The 15,954-nt window shown below is 41.5% G+C and overlaps 1 long non-coding RNA gene across 2 annotated transcripts in view; it reads left to right on the forward strand.

Moving 5' to 3' along the window:
• The first annotated feature begins 933 nt into the window (after window positions 1-933).
• The window catches only part of LOC311595068, a 30,447-nt gene continuing 15,426 nt past the window's right edge, over window positions 934-15,954 (forward strand). For both annotated transcript variants that reach the window (XR_014778302.1, XR_014778303.1), the window contains exon 1: window positions 934-1,319. This is a non-coding gene — a long non-coding RNA (uncharacterized lncRNA). The remainder of the gene's footprint in view (window positions 1,320-15,954) is intronic.

Here is a 15,954-nt window from a genome sequence, read left to right on the forward strand (position 1 = left end):
GTAAAGGATGTCAGCACTGCAGTTGACATTTAAAGCCCAAGGAGGTGTCCGGAGACCACAGCTGTACTTTGATTATTTTCTTCCCGTGCCTTTCTGGAGGAGGCCCATCTGACGCTGGCTAGCAGTACCGCGAAGTTCCAGCTAATATCCATGATTCCACTCGCTGCTCATTTCCTATTGTAGAACAAGTTTCTCTCCCCAAACAACTCCATGTTAGAGGATGCTTGTGAAGATGATGTGTCAGTTTTATGCTATGATTCTAATGCTTCTTCTGAATATCAAAATCTGAGTGATGACAAAAAGTATGTTCTGTTCCAACTATCTCACAACAGGTGGTTTAGAATATTCCAAGTATGGCTCTCTAATGATCAGAACACCTGGCCAATGAGAACACTGCTTTCCTGTGCTTAATCAAGTAAGATACTGTATCTTTAACCTAGAGATGTCACAGATTGCCAGACATTAAAGCAGGGCCATTTTAGCCGAGCGGTGGTGGTGCACGCCTTTAATCCCAGCACTCGGGAGGCAGAGGCAGGTGGATCGCTGTGAGTTCGAGGCCAGCCTGGTCTACAAAGCGAGTCCAGGACAGCCAGGGCTACACAGAGAAACCCTGTCTTGAAAAAAAAATTCGGGTCATTTTAATAAAGCTAAACATTTTATGGGTTAAGTGCCAGTCAATGATACAACTCAGCAGAAAAGAACCTAAGAGGTAAAATCAAGTGGCTGAACTAGAAAATAGACAATCCATATTTGTCTATAATTACCAGTCCAGTCTTTAACAGACCTGATGGCACACTGCAGAGAGAACAGCATAAGCAACAGTAAGATGTAGAACGAGGACCAAGGGAGCAAATTTAGCCATCTGTCCACCTCTCTCCAACCTGCTACAGAGAGGTGTAGTTTGGTGGGTGGCATAGGACCAGGAGTGTAAGTACTTTGATGGGTGGGTGAAAGCATCATGGCTATGAGGAGGCTGTTCTCCAGAACCCATGGTAGACAGAGATGGAACTCAGTGTCGGGAAGAATTCCAGTGCCCTAGCAATGGGACCACCAGTGGTGGTCATAGTGCCACAAGTACACAAAGGCAGAGGCCATATTTTAAAGAAGAGGCAAGGTATATGAAGTCCGAGGTAAACCTGAACTTGGAGGACATGAGGGCTGTCAGACCATCTTCAGCACACTCATCTTCAGGCAACAACGTCAACTTCACACACCATGAAGAACCAGACTTTGTAGTAGATTTAGAGGCTTTAGTAGTTTGGAAATAGAGACTCTGTCTCTATGGTAACGGCATGAAGAGGTTGTTGGACCTTTAAGAGGTAGGACTCTGTGGGAGGTGGTTAGTTCATAGTGCCAGCATCCTCATAAACTGGCTAAAATCTTACTTGAGAGAGTGGGTTAGTTGGGATTGATGTGTCAGCCTCATGATAAGATTCTAATGGGAATCTCAAGACTGGGTTGGTATTTCTGAGAGTGAGCTAGATCTAATGGGATTGGATTAGGTTCTTCAAGAGTGAGTTGTTACAGAGAGAGTTCAGCTTGTCAACTTTGGCACTCCTGTGCTTTTGCCTCCTCTTTGCACGTAGTCGTTTAACCTTTTTCTTCTCTGCCAACTTGTGAAACACTATGCTGATAATAAGATGCTGATACCATGCTTCTGGACTTCCTTGGCTACAACATCTTGAGCCTTCCCAAAGCATCATTGTTTTTTCTTCACACATCTATGGCCTTGCATATTTTGCTGTGACAATGCATAATGAATAGCCTGAGATGAGGCTTACTTTGAAGAGGAAGAGTAGATTCAGACGGGCTTCAGGTGCAGGGATCATGCTGTGCATCTGCTTAGCTCCTGTGTCGCCTATCAACTGTTTCCTCAGACAACACCCTTTCACAGAGGAAGGGTATGAATTGGGCAGGCTGTACAGCCACTGGAGACACTGTCTCATTTTGAGGTTCTTCATAAATTTCTCTTATCTTAACTTTTGACTAAACAAAGCCATTCTGTATTTTTAAACATATGAAGGGTGGTGTGGATGGGTCTGCAGAGCAGTCAGAGCAGTTCTAGATGGAACCTTGTTGTTACAAATAGGAAAACAGTACAAATTAAGTGACTAAGAGAAAAATATTCATATCTCATATACGCAAATAGTTTTGTTTCTATTAGATTACAACTAACATTTCAGACATATTTCTATCTTAATCTCCAGAAGCAGAAATATAGCTTTTATTGAAATATTAGCCTTTCCTAAGATGAACAGTTTTTTAGTGTGTGTGTGTGTGTGTGTGTATGTGTGTGTGTGTGTCTGTGTGTGTGTGTTGTGTGTGTGTGTGTACATGCCAAAGCATTCATATGGAGGTCAGAGAACAAATTGTCTATGAGCGAGATTAAACTCAGTTTGTTAGGCTTCTAGGCAAGCTTGTTTTTATTTTATTTTATTTTATTTTATTTTATTTTATTTTTTTAACCCACTGAGCTATCTCACTACCCCAAGATAAGTTCTTTAAAAGATTTCTGGCTTGTGATGGTTTTATAATCATAAGTGGAGGTCCACTTTCCCATGATCTTTGGGAAAAGCAGAGGAGAAGGAAGCATTTGTAATTTGGTGGACAGAATGTGACAGAAATAACACCACCTGCCTTCTGAGATTCTGTTAGTGGTTACCCAACAACTTAAACTCCTGGACTCATTTCTCAAATTCTGACAGCTTTGGTGGTCATGTAAGAAGTCCAGCCACCCTTAGATAATATGTAGAGGGCTCTGCCACTCATAGGGAGAGATAGTCAAGGAGTCCCAGCTATTCTGAACCCAGTTGCCTGAGTGTTATAATCGGGCATCTAAACCACGAAGAAGCATTTGAGTTGGCCCAACCCAATTGTCCCACTGCTAACAGCAGAACAAGCTAACAGAGGCTAATATTCCAGCTGTGTTCTGCTTATGGATTAGGCAATACAACTCGAAAAGTATGGCTTCAGACAGTAGCCACCGTCAATGCTGTTAGTGGACTGGGGTTTGATGGGACCCAGTGTGACAATTCTTGCTCAAGGTCTCTCACATCTACTTTACACTTTCCCTCACCTGCCTTGCTTCTGGGTCCATAAAACAAAGAAACAAGATGTCCACCGTTCCTCTTCTCAGAGTCCCTGGGAAGGTTCTCTCCTGCAGTTCTGCAGAGGTAGCCTGCCCCAGCTATGTCCATATTTGTAGGTAGGGGTAATGGAATTGTTTTCATCTGCCTTTAGAAACATCCTGTGGATACTTTCCTTTCAACAGTTACCAGAGAGCACATGTTTCGGAGGAGTCAAGCGAGTGCCTTAACTACTGTAGGCTTGAGGGTATGTGCTGAGGTTCTTCCTTCAATAGCTTTTGGGTGCTATTGTAACTTATGCAGAGCCTCTGGTTTAACTAACGCACCTTATGTTGGCATGGAAAATGCATGCAAGGAGAGGTCATTTCTGTGTGCTACAAAAAATTTAACCCATCCTCACATTCATTTCCAAGCCCACTGAAGGCTCTGGTAGAGGGAAGGTGCTAAAAATGTCAGAACCCTCCTTGAGATATGAAGCCCTATTTTCTTATATATGTCCAGTTTCTGGGCTTTTCTAAAGAACCTAATCACTTCCCCTGATGCTTGTACTCAAAGACTTAAGAAATAGAGCCGAGAGTACTAAAAAGAATGCTTTATAATTAAACTCCAGAAGTTTCAGTAATGAACGGTGAAAGCGGGGGATGGGATGGCAGGAAACTGAATGAGGAAACATCTATTAGTTACCCCAAAGAAAACGGATCTTTCTTGCACACACTGGTTTTGCAGACTCAAATTAAACTGTTTTCTACAGATCAGTCAATTTCTGGATGGAAAGCCAACTCAAGGAAGAGAAAATTGTACCTTGCCACGCGAAAAACAGAAGAAGAGGAGAGGAGAGAGAGAGAGAGAGAGAGAGAGGGAGGGAGGGAGGGAGGGAGGGAGGGAGAGAACAGGGTTATGAGGCACATAAGTAGTTGGGGGAAGTGAAACCAGCCAGCTGGGTGCAGTTTAGGGGAGGGGAGGAGGTGAGCAAAGGTTAGGAAGCTAGCATGAGCTTTGAAATGTGTAACAGGTACTTGTGATACCGAGAGAGACCCTGGCACCACTGTGCGCTCTGGTGTGCTAATAGGCACCACATAGCACTTCTGACAGTGATAAAGGAAATGTCTCCTTTTGGAAGAGGGGAACCAATTTCACAAGCTCCTGAGGAATGCTGGCTTTTATTTAACCACCAGAAATCCAGCTATAGTCCAGGATGAGCCCATAGCTGGCTATTTGGACTGCCGTTTGGAATTTGGGGCAATGGAGTTCGTTCCCTTTGGACCGGGCACTGCTCAGGCATTGATTCTTCACAGCGGCTCTCTCACAGGCACCCACAGGCACCTTGCTGTGAGTTCTAAGACCCTAGCTCACAGACTTCCTGGAAGCAGGGTCTCTTACCTGGGAAAGCCAGTTTAGATCAAAAGTGAGTCTCTATGGTCCCAAGTCTCCCAAGCCCTTCCCCGACTCCTGCCTGGTAACATAAAGAGTGTGGCTGTAGTTCTGTGCTGTGAAAACGCCCCAATTAAAAAGGTACAAGAAGAGACTGTCACTTCTGCCACACTTCTCTTCAGAGACCTGTCTCTGATGCTGGGCCCTGAACTCTCCTCAGAACCCCCACTCTGCTGTTGCCTATCTATCTGTCTGTCTGTCCACGGTGTTACGTTAAATCCAGTGGCCTGAAGGAACAATCTCTGTCTTAGTGTTCTCTATTGGCTCTGAGACCTTTCATGTGGGGAATAAAACAGTGTATAAAACTTGAGCATGAATCTGTTGCTGCAGCTGGAGTGTTCTCAAGGGAGTTGCCATTTCTAACTATCTCCATTCTTTCCCATGAAAAGGGAAAGAAAGGAAACAATATCCTCAAATGATCTTGTAATTTTCATTCTCATTATCTTCCTCCCCCTCTTATTCTTTACTGCACGCACGCGCGCAGTACACACACACACACACACACACACACACACACACACACACACACACACACACAGCTGTTTTTAATCCTCACCAACACAAGAGAGTAACGACCAGACCAGCAATGCCATTGAAGAAAGACGCTAAAGGTTTTGGAGGAAGGGAAGAGGGACAAAGTCCCCTTTGCCCCTGGGAGGAAGCTCTTCTGGCCAGAAGGTAATAGCTCAACACTGCCCCACAGGTCAATCCACCCCACAGTTAAGAAAAAAATGCTGGCACCAGAGAGATAAAAGGCATATAATGAAAATGTAAACGAAAAACTTTATACCAGGCATGGCCTGACAGAGGGAAGATTGATATCCCATGATGCTTTGTCTTGATGAGACAATGAAAAATAACCACCACAGCAGCTGTGTCAATATCAGACTTGGTAATGCACCACTGGCTGTGGGTTTTTATTTAATCCGCTTTGCTTTAAGATGATAACCGTTGTTACTTTTCAGTGCCTGTCTGTCAGCGCCCAGCATTGCAATATTCCTCCGCAGCTCTGCGAGCGGGTTTCATTTATTTTAAAATACCATTTCACACACTGCTGACTTTTAACAGTGTTCTGTGTGAGTTTGTGAGATTGAATAGTGACAGAAACAACACTTTTTATGAGAATACAGAATATTAAAAACGGGGCACAATATACAGATGGCAGTTTTCACTACAGCTTGTTTTTTCCCCCTTGCTTCTGCTACTGAGCTTTCCCGCTGAATGCATTTGTAGTAACACCATAAATGTCACTTTCACTGACTGCCTTTTGGCATTTTATTTAAATGGAATTCAACTCTGGCTTACTGCTGCCGAGGTAGCTGCTGCTGCTACCAACTTGCTTTGTGGGGGGGCAAAAGCAAGTTGCTACTTCATAAAATCACCCTGTTGACTTCATTCCTCATGGAATGTCCCAGAACAAAAAATAGATGAGTAAAGGCTTTAACCCTATTCCATCACAAGGTTCCAGGGCTTTTAAAGAAGGACTTCTCCAGGTACGTTCCCATAGCTAGCTGGACGAGTTTAGCCTTTGCTGACCCCACGGTGCAAAAATATTTCAGAACTCCAGAATCGCTCCTGACAGAAGCTCACACGGTTTGCTTGTGTTGGGTAAGATGTCAACATGGAACCTTCAGCACCTCCAAGAAAACACGGAGGGAAAGAGGTTTGAGTGACTTATCTGGGCCTTGCATCAATTACACTCGGCATGCTTTGGTTGGGATGTAGCACTTGCACCCTCTTTCTCTGTGTCGATGCTATCTTGGTTTATGCTGTAGAGCCTCAGGACACACTCAGGGGTGGCATTTTGCTGCCGACATGATGTTGACATGTGCAAATTCCCCTTTCTCTCCATTTGCTCCTGCACGAAACATCCATTGCTTCATCGGTTCTGGAGACTAAGTAAAACAGACAGGGGTGGCGAAGCCTTTTCCTGGGAGAACCTGCAATTTGGGGAAAGCTAGCATCTTGTCTGGGCCAAATGAGGCTGGAAATGAGCTGCTGAACACCGCCTCAGAAATGTGTCCACATCTCACAAACTACAGCCTGAATCAGAGAGCCTAAGAGATTTCTAGCAGATAGCTCCTATGTGCAGAAAATTGGAAATCTTTACAAAGGCACATTAAACAACAAAAAACACAGTTCAAAGGCTCAGAACTGGTGACTCTAGACTGTGCCATCTAACACTTTCATGTGCAATGTCCCTTAGAGATGAGCAAAAGATTGGATGTTTGTTTGGTCGCTCCAAAAGCATTTTCACAGACATCATTAGTTTCCAAAAACATTTAAGATGATCTCTTAGCAGTATTTAATTATAAAACTTGGAAGAGTAAAGGGATGAGAGACTAAACAGATGAACACACACACACACACACACACACACACATACACACACACACACACATTTTTGCTTTGGATTATCTGTGCTTATTTTGAGATTAACTTTTATAAACTTTTCAGAGGTGCTAAAATAAAGGTATCTGGCAAGTTAGGCCACCAGATTATTTTAAGTAAATATTTGAAGTGAAACTATGAGGAACATTAAAAAATAAAGAAGAAAGGAAAGAGAAAATAGAATTGGAAGCAGGCAGGGATAAAATGGTCTATATTTGCATATTTTGGGTAACACTTAGCATAGAAGTCTGTCTCTTTATATGTATTCTCCATCTCAGTGAGTAGAAAAGCCATAGAAGCAGTGTTCCTGGGTAGAAATCTTGGGTATCATGCTTCACCTTTTCTTGCTCGGCAGCCCTTCCAGTCAGTGAATTCTGACAGGAGATCTACTCCGTATGACTGAAGTGCGTCTGTTTCTCTGTCTTCACTGCCACTGTGCTCATTGGGGCCACAGTAGATACATCTGCCCTTTGCTTGTCTCAAGAGCCAACAAATCTGTCTTTAATAATGCTGCCACAGTAATATGCAAAAGCAAACATCTAGCCAAGGCATGCCACAAATGAAAATGTGGGCTCCTTGTTGATCTGTACTTAAGAACGGGTCCTTCTCACGAGCCCTTGAGCTCACAGCAATCTCCAGCCTCCTTTCCTCATCCCATCATTTTGTTTTTGTTTCTTTTTGTTGTTATTGTTTTGATTTTTTGGGTTTTTTTCTGTTTCTTTTTTGTATTTTGGTTTTTTCTTTCGAGACAAGGTTTCTCTGTGTAACCTTGACTGTCGTGCGCTCGCTTTGTAGACCAGGCTGGCCTTGTACTCACAGAGATCTGCTGGCCTCTGTCTCCCAGAGTGCTAGAATTACAGGCCTGCTCCTCTGCACCCAGTTTGCTCATCCCGTCTTTTATTTGAGTTGGTCTCTGTTTTTTTTTTTAATTTATTTTGGTTTTTGCCTTCTCAATTCTCATTGTCTTTTCCTATTCAAATGTTAAAGACCATATGTATATTTTTTGGTATTCCATCCATTATGTAGTTGAGGTCTATAGCCAGTGATATCACCCCAATAGTGTCTACTGAAATATCAAAAGGTTTCCTCAGTATTTATACAAGTCTAACATGTTAAATGCTTCCTGAAAGTTGCAAAACATCCACCACTTGTAGCAAAGGTGCACTAATGCACAGAAGATCAGCCCCATTTTCTACACCAGAGTGGTCAATACAGTCATAAATGGGAGAAAAATCCTGTAAGAACACTCCAACCTCAGGGTTTGCCTAGAAAGATTTTGGGATAGAAGTGACATATCTACCTTCATGTCTGCCTACATAAATATGTTTATTTTTCTTAACTTTCTTTCTTTCTTTCTTTCTTTCTTTCTTTCTGTCTGTCTGTCTTCCTTCCTTCCTTCCTTCCTTCCTTTCCTCTGTGCCTCCCTCTCTTTCTTTTTTCCTTTCTTTCTTCTATAGGTTTGATTTCAGGCATGGGTTTTGAGAAGAGCTAGGCACATTTCCTTTCTCACAGTTTCCTGGTAAGGCAGAAGGGTGATGGAGGTGTCTATTCAATGGCTCCTGATCAGCCTGGTTTCCTGGAAGGCAGAGTTAGAGCTGGGTCTGGGGAGAGTTAGACTTCTGTCTCTAACCCCACACTCCACACCCTGTTTCTCTACTACTTTTTCTACCTTTTGTCATTGAGAAATTCTCCATAATTAGGCATTGTGGTCAACATTGCACTTAACTCTATGATGGGTGGAAATATCTTAGCGTGTTGTGTTTGCCAGGATAACATTTTGGCTTCTCACAAATTAGGAGATTTCTCTTTGTGTTTTGTTTCCAGTGTTTTGCCTTCTCCTTGTGTGGCCCCAGCTTCTGATTCCAGGCAGCATCTCAGAGATAGTCAGTGACCACCCTGCCCTTCTTTATGGCCTCTACTTACGATTTACAAAAAATTCTAAGTAGGAAAAAACAGTTAAAACAAAATTAATTAAGCAAAAATACAGCTCAAATCTCACTTCTCTTTTCATTAGGAAGAGCTGAAAAAGGTCACAGAGACCAAGTTTGTGTTTCTATGTGAGTCAGTGTGCCCATCAATAAAGGATACTAATTGCATTCTTTTCCAGGCAAGTGTGACCTATGTGAATGGCAGGAAGTTCATGTCCCCAGTGACCCCCAAAACATTGTCAAGGTGGAGTTGTCATAGGTAAAAGTGACTTGGCTCCTCTAGAGACTTCCTTCCAAGTGCTTTTTTATTTTTAAGAGAAAAAGAAACATCTCTCCCTCTGATATCATTTCCTGCCTGACGCCACGACAAAGAGTTCAAGGCTGAAAATCTCAGTTCATTAGACACCCGCTCCCCCATCACACACACACACACACACACACACACACACACACACACACACACACACACCCTCTAGTGCCCTTCTGATTTCTAAACACACAGACATAAGCTTCTCCAGTCTCTCCCTAGGCCCTTATTTAACTCCAGGCCCCAGATCCAATCCTGTTACTTCATCAATGTTGTACACAGCATCCCCAGCATCCGTACCAGGCCCTGGAGCAGTTTCTGCCTTCTAGCTCTATCAGATTTCCTGAACAATTCTATTAATAATCTCTCAAATTAACATAATTTTCTGTTTGTTAATTAATTAATTAATACTTTTTTTTGCAGGGTCTTAGTATTTACCCTGGGTGTTCTAGAACTTGCTATGTAGATCAGGCTGGAGCAAAACTCCTAGAGGTCCCTTTGCCTCTGCTTCCCAAGTGCTGGGAATAAAGACTTGCCCTCCCATACCCCTCTTAACATACTTTCAATACATCAGACTCCAAAAGGTAGTGCACATGTCTGCAAATGACGGCCTTGCCTCAGCTCAAGCTGGACTAGAGAAGAACTGCTAAAAGCCTAACCCCAGCATTTCTCAGGAATCTGCAAGATGCATTTCTACCTGCCAGAAAGGATGCTTCCCTTGGGTATACCTGTGGTTTCACATCAAGCCCCATGCTGGCCTCTGGGTCCCTTCAATCCCTACACATGCACGCACACATGCACACACGTGCACACATGCATGCATGCACACATATGCACACACATGCACACACATGCATGCATGCACACATGTGCATGAGCACTTGTTATGCATTTCAAAGCTGACACCATCCTTCTGGCCATCCTCACTTCCCCAACTTGTCCTCACTACGCTAATTCCCAGACTCACAGTTCAGGGCCTTCCATCCTCCCAGACACCGGTTCCTTCTCTTTCTTCCCTATATAAGGCAGCTTTCTCTGGCTGCCCAGGTTACTGTGTCTTCCCTCTTTCCTGCTCTTCTGGCTTCTCTCCCAGATAGTCCTGGCCATGTCCAGTCTGCTGCTTTTTCTCTTGGCTTTGGGCTCTTTCTGATGCTTGTGAATGTTCTTTCTCTCTTACCTATAACAAGATCATAGAGTAGCCATTTCAATGGTTTCTTTATTGACTCCTCACTTACTTTTCTTTTCCTTAATACATGACTATGGGCTCCTGTCCTTTCACAATCTTGAAAAATGAACTGAATATTTGGTAAAATGCCTAGGTAATCTCCAATCCACTTACAATATGGAGGACCCTCAGCGGTCTTGCTGTAATCGCTGAAGTTTCAGTCAAAGTCCCCAAGTTACAGTTCATGCACAGTTGATTATGACTCTTGTGTTGTTTCCCTGTCTGTTCCTCAATGGGCTTTTCCCCCCACCAGCCTTCATTCTTTTACATGTTTTAAATCTTCCTTTTGTTATACATCAAATTCTCCTCTTGTTGTGCCTTCTCACTCCTTGATGGAGACCAACCTTGTCCTGCTTCTCTTCTCTCTCCTTCTAGGACAGCCACTGAAATACAACTCAAGTGCTTTGGTGGGTCTTGGCCACTGAAATACATCTCAAGTCCTTTGGTGGGTTTTGGCCACTGAAATACATCTCAAGTGCTTTGGTGGGTCTCGGCCACTGAAATACATCTCAAGTGCTTTGGTGGGTCTCGGCCACTGAAATACATCTCAAGTGCTTTGGTGGGTCTTGGCCACTGAAATACATATCAAGTCCTTTGGTGGGTTTTGGCCACTGAAATACATCTCAAGTGCTTTGTTGGGTCTTGTCCACTGAAATACATCTCAAGTGCTTTGGTGAGTCTTAGCCACTGAAATACATTTCAAGTCCTCTGTTGGATCTTGGCCACCGAAATACATCTCAAGTGCTTTGGTGGGTCTTGGCCACTGAAATATATCTCAAGTGTTTTGGTGGGTCTTGGCCACCGAAATATATCTCAAGTGTTTTGGTGGGTCTTGGCCACCGAAATACATCTCAAGTACTTTGGTGGGTCTTGGCCACCAAAATACATCTCAAGTACTTTGGTGGGTCTTGGCCACTGAAATACATCTCAAGTCCTTTGGTGAGCCTTGGCCACTGAAATACATCTCAAGTGTTTGATGAGTCTTGACCCCTCTCGTCCTGTTCTCTTGACTCCTTTTCATACCTTTTCTAGAGTTGTGGCACAAAATCCTTCTCATTTTCCCATTCTCAGTTCTCCAGAACAGCTCTTTCAGAGTTCTGCTCTTTTTCTCAAATTCCTCATTACCAGCAGTCAACATTTCCACTTGGAAGTAGAAACTTTTAGATTTCTGTGGTCACCAGTGGGTTCTCAAACCATCATGAATTAAACCACCTTATAACCCAAGGGATCCCAAACCTGTGCTTTCATCCCCAGCTTGTTTCCCTCTCTGATGTGTGAGATCCTGATCCCAACCATTTGATAAATAGTTTTTGTTGATTATTGTTCATTGCCCTTAATAACCTAAATAAGCCCACAGTAATCATGTTATGAGTCCCTCTTCTCAAACCTGCAATGGAAAATAGGCCTCATCTTGTATTCAAAGTTTGAATCACACCAGGAAAAAAGGCTGATCACATAAAATATACTAAGAAGTAGAAATTCTTAAAACTTAATAACCAGTTGTCTATAAGGGAGAATAAGGCTTCCAGGTTAATCTGCAAGATTCTGTTTGGATGGCTATGGTCCTGAAGTTTCAGAAGACAAGAAATACAGGAATAACAGATTTGGAAGTTTATAGAACTAAGGGTCACTTGTGGACAAATAAGTAGGTAAACGGGTCTTCATCAAGTAAAAACACGACATGACAGCATTAAAAGTGAAACTTAAAGGCACAGGTAACAGTTGAAGGTATCTGCATAGACTATGAGTGACTGGACTGAAAATCCTGCTCAGAGAGTTTATTCACTAACAAAAGACCAAGAGTAAAAACCTAAGGACACGTAGCTGCTACCTGCCCCCAGTCACTATGCAAAAGCATTTCTGTCATCTCATAATGTCCTGTGACCCTGTCCAGTAGCCAGCCACTCCACTCCTTGTCACAGCTTTGTCTTCTGTCATTTCAGATCAGCTTCCTCTAGTTTATAGTTTCATGTCCATTAGATTATAAATGTTTAGTCTTATGGCTGTTATAATACTCTTATAATTCACACACTCTACTCTTTATTGAAGTTGTCTTTTTTTTTTTTTAATACTCAGTAGTTTTTTCTTGTATATGAGTCTGCTCATCCACACTGCATCTAAATTGTTCTCATCCACATACCGGAGAAAGGAATTGCTGTATCAATGTGGTAAGCATAGGTTTTATTTAGTAAGAAACCAACAAAATGTTTTCTAAAGTAGTTGCAACTTTCAGATTTCTGATTAGGACCATAAAAAGGATCCAGTTGTTGGAGCATCGTTGTCTGACTTTTACCATAGTACAGACAGTGAACTGTGGTTTCTTATTAAAGTTCTGAAATATTTTTCTTCGTATTGGAATGACTGTTTTTTTCTGAAATTTATTTTATAATAATTTTAAAGTTAGCTTCCTATTGGTATGATAAGGTGGATTAAGAAATGTGGCCAGACTTTTACTTTCTGAAAGTATTTGTACAAATTTAGTGACAAGTATTTTTTTAATTTTATTTTTTATTTAATTAATTTACTCAGATTACATCTCAATTGTTAACCCATCACTTGTATCCTGCCATTCCTCCCTCCCTCCAGCTTCCACCCTATTCTCATCTCCTACGTCTGTGACCAAGGGAGACCTCCTTCCCCACTGTATGGTCATAGGCTATCAAGTCTCACCTTGGTAGCCTGCTTATTCTTTCTCTGAGTGCCACCAGGCCTCCCCACCATGAGAAAGTGGTCAAATATGGGGCACCAGAGTTCATGTCCAAGTCAGTCCTCACTCTCTACTCAACTGTGGAGAATGTCCTGTCCATTGGCAAGATCAGAGTAGGGGTTCCATGTTTACTGCATGTATTGTCCTTGCTTGGTACAGTAGTTTGCCCAGAACCCCTGGGCCCAGATCTACCCGTCATGATGTTCTTCTTGTAGGTTTCTAGGACCCTCTGGATCCTTCTATTTCCGCATTCTCCCATACTTCGCTCACCTAGAGTCTCAGTAGGATGTCCTCACATCTATCCCAATCTCCTGGTAAGTGAAGACTTTCATGGGATATATGTCTTGGGCTAGTGTCCAGATATAAGTGAGTATGTACCATGTGAGTCTTTCTGCTTCTGGGTGAACTCACTCAGTATGATCATTTCTAGTTCCATCTATTTGTCCACAGATTTCGAGATTTCCTTGTTTTTAATAGCTGAGTAGTATTCCATAGTGTAAATGTATGTCAGTTTCTTAATCCATTCTTTGACTGAGGGACATTTAGATTGCTTTCAGGTTCTGGTTATTATGAATAAGGCTGCTATGAACATGGTTGAGCATATGTCCTTGTTATGTGGCGTAGCATCGGGTGTATTACCAGGAGTGGAATAGCTGGGTCTTGAGGAAGCCATATTCCCAATTTTCTGAGATAGCGCCAGAGAGATTTCCAAATTGGTTGTACAAGTTTGCATTCCCACCAGCAATGAAGGGGTAAAGGGGTGTTCCCTTAATTTTTAATCATTTGCTAGAACCTAAAATGGCCATTGCTATCTGGAGCTTCCTTTGTAGGAAATAATTAATGACATTAACTCATTAATAACAACATCAACTCATTTAATATATATATGGCTATTGTTATTCTTATCTGTACAGAAATGCATTTTGGTATTTTGGTAACTTTTCCAAGAAGTTTGGACGTTTTGTGTAAGTTGTCAAATTCATAAGTAGATGGCAATTTTCCCCCTTATACTGTGGATCTAAAACCCAAGAACTTGTACATGCTAGGGAGATATTTTAGCAAAAATCTGCATCTTCAAACATCATAGAATATTTTTAGTAATCTATTATCCTCTTGATAAATACTTCTTGGAAATGCTTTAAAATTTACAAAGTAAAATATATGTAGCTCATAGGAATGAGCAATGCAATTTAAAATAGAATAAGAGGTTTATTAAAGAGACAGAAAGTATCAGAAATGAATCACCAAGAAATTCTGTAGCTCAGAATACCAGTGACTCAGCTGAAAATTCCATAGAGAATTTCAACAGTAGCCCAGTCTGGTAGTAGAATCAGCTCCTTGGTAGCATGGCCAACAGGTAGCCTGAAACTAAAAACCAGGAAACTAAAATAAGAAATAACGAAAAAGATTTTTTAAAAAACGAAAATCTGGTGTGACTTCCAGGAAGTCACTAAGTAAATGCATATCTCCATTCTGAGAGTCCTAGAAGGAGCACAGAAAGGGAAGAGACAAGAGCACATTAAAGAAAGAGCATCAGGAGAGTGCCCAGCCCTGGACACAGTGGGGTAATAAGCTTAGCGTGCTAATGAGAAGACCAACCTCAACAACACTTCTTCCACAAATGAAAGTGAGATACAGACTTTCTCCGATGAGCAAAATCTGTAGGTGCTCATCTCTACTAGACCTCCAAGCCATGACAAAGCAAGACGTTCAGTTTGACCTGGAAGGATGTTAATTATCATGGAATCTGGTGAAAGCAGAAAGCTCACTGCCAAGTAAAAATGAAGTGTGACTTACAATGCTCTAACACAGTATCCCAGGCACATCACACCACAGGCTAAGTGACAACTGTATTAAACAGTAACTGTATGCATAATAATCAGAGAATTGGCATCCAATGCCTGAAAGATGTGAATTGTGACATTAAATAACATAAAATATGGGAATGAACACAGAGTAGATTTTTCACATGGTCATTTAACTTATCAGTTTAAAATTGACTGTTACAATTATGATAGATCTATGATAGGTTTATGTATTCCATACATAGAAAAGAAAATTTGTCATATATCCACGACATTAGGAAGAAATAAACACAGACTCATGAAAATACTGCAAAAGCTACTCTATCATGAAGAAAGCAGGAAAGAAAGAAAGAAAGAAAGAAGAAAGATGCCACCAGTCAGATAACATTTGAAATGGGAGTAACAAGGTGTTATTTATCAGTATTTACCTTGAGTGTAAGAAGAAGAAATTCCTTAGTAGAGAAACACACTGTGTCTGTATGGGTAGAAAATAAGGTATGCTGGTTATACTTTAAGGAATACATATAGGCTAAAAATAAGAGGATTAGAAAAGGCAAAGGCATTCCAAGCATATAGAAACCAGAAGATGGCAGATATTTGTTTACATTTATGTCATATCAACATATTTGACTGTATTTACTCAAGACAAAAGACTTTAAGTAAAAAAAAAGTCACAAAAGACAAGGGATGCATAACAATAGTGAGGCCACTAATTAAAGAAGATATAATAATTGTAAACATATGTTCACTTTATTTCAGAGCACATAAATGTATAAAGTAAGTATTAACAGAGCCAGAGGTAATAGACAGCTGTATAAGAAGAAAGAGGAAAGCTAGTCAACATCTCACTTTCAACAGTGGATAAAACAGAGATTTAAAATATGAATAAAGAGCTAAGATGACTCAAACCATACCATATACAAAATGTCTGTAGCAAACACACACGGAGAGGATTCCATCCAATCACTGCAGAAATATTTTTTATAAAATAGACATGAGACCTTCAGGGCTAAATTTTTTTTGTTGTACCACCGCATATTTTTTTTTAAATTAAGAATACATATATTAGCAGAA

This window comes from Acomys minous (genome assembly GCF_964271855.1).
Source record: "Acomys minous genome assembly, chromosome: 1".
Taxonomy (NCBI): Eukaryota; Metazoa; Chordata; class Mammalia; order Rodentia; family Muridae; genus Acomys; species Acomys minous.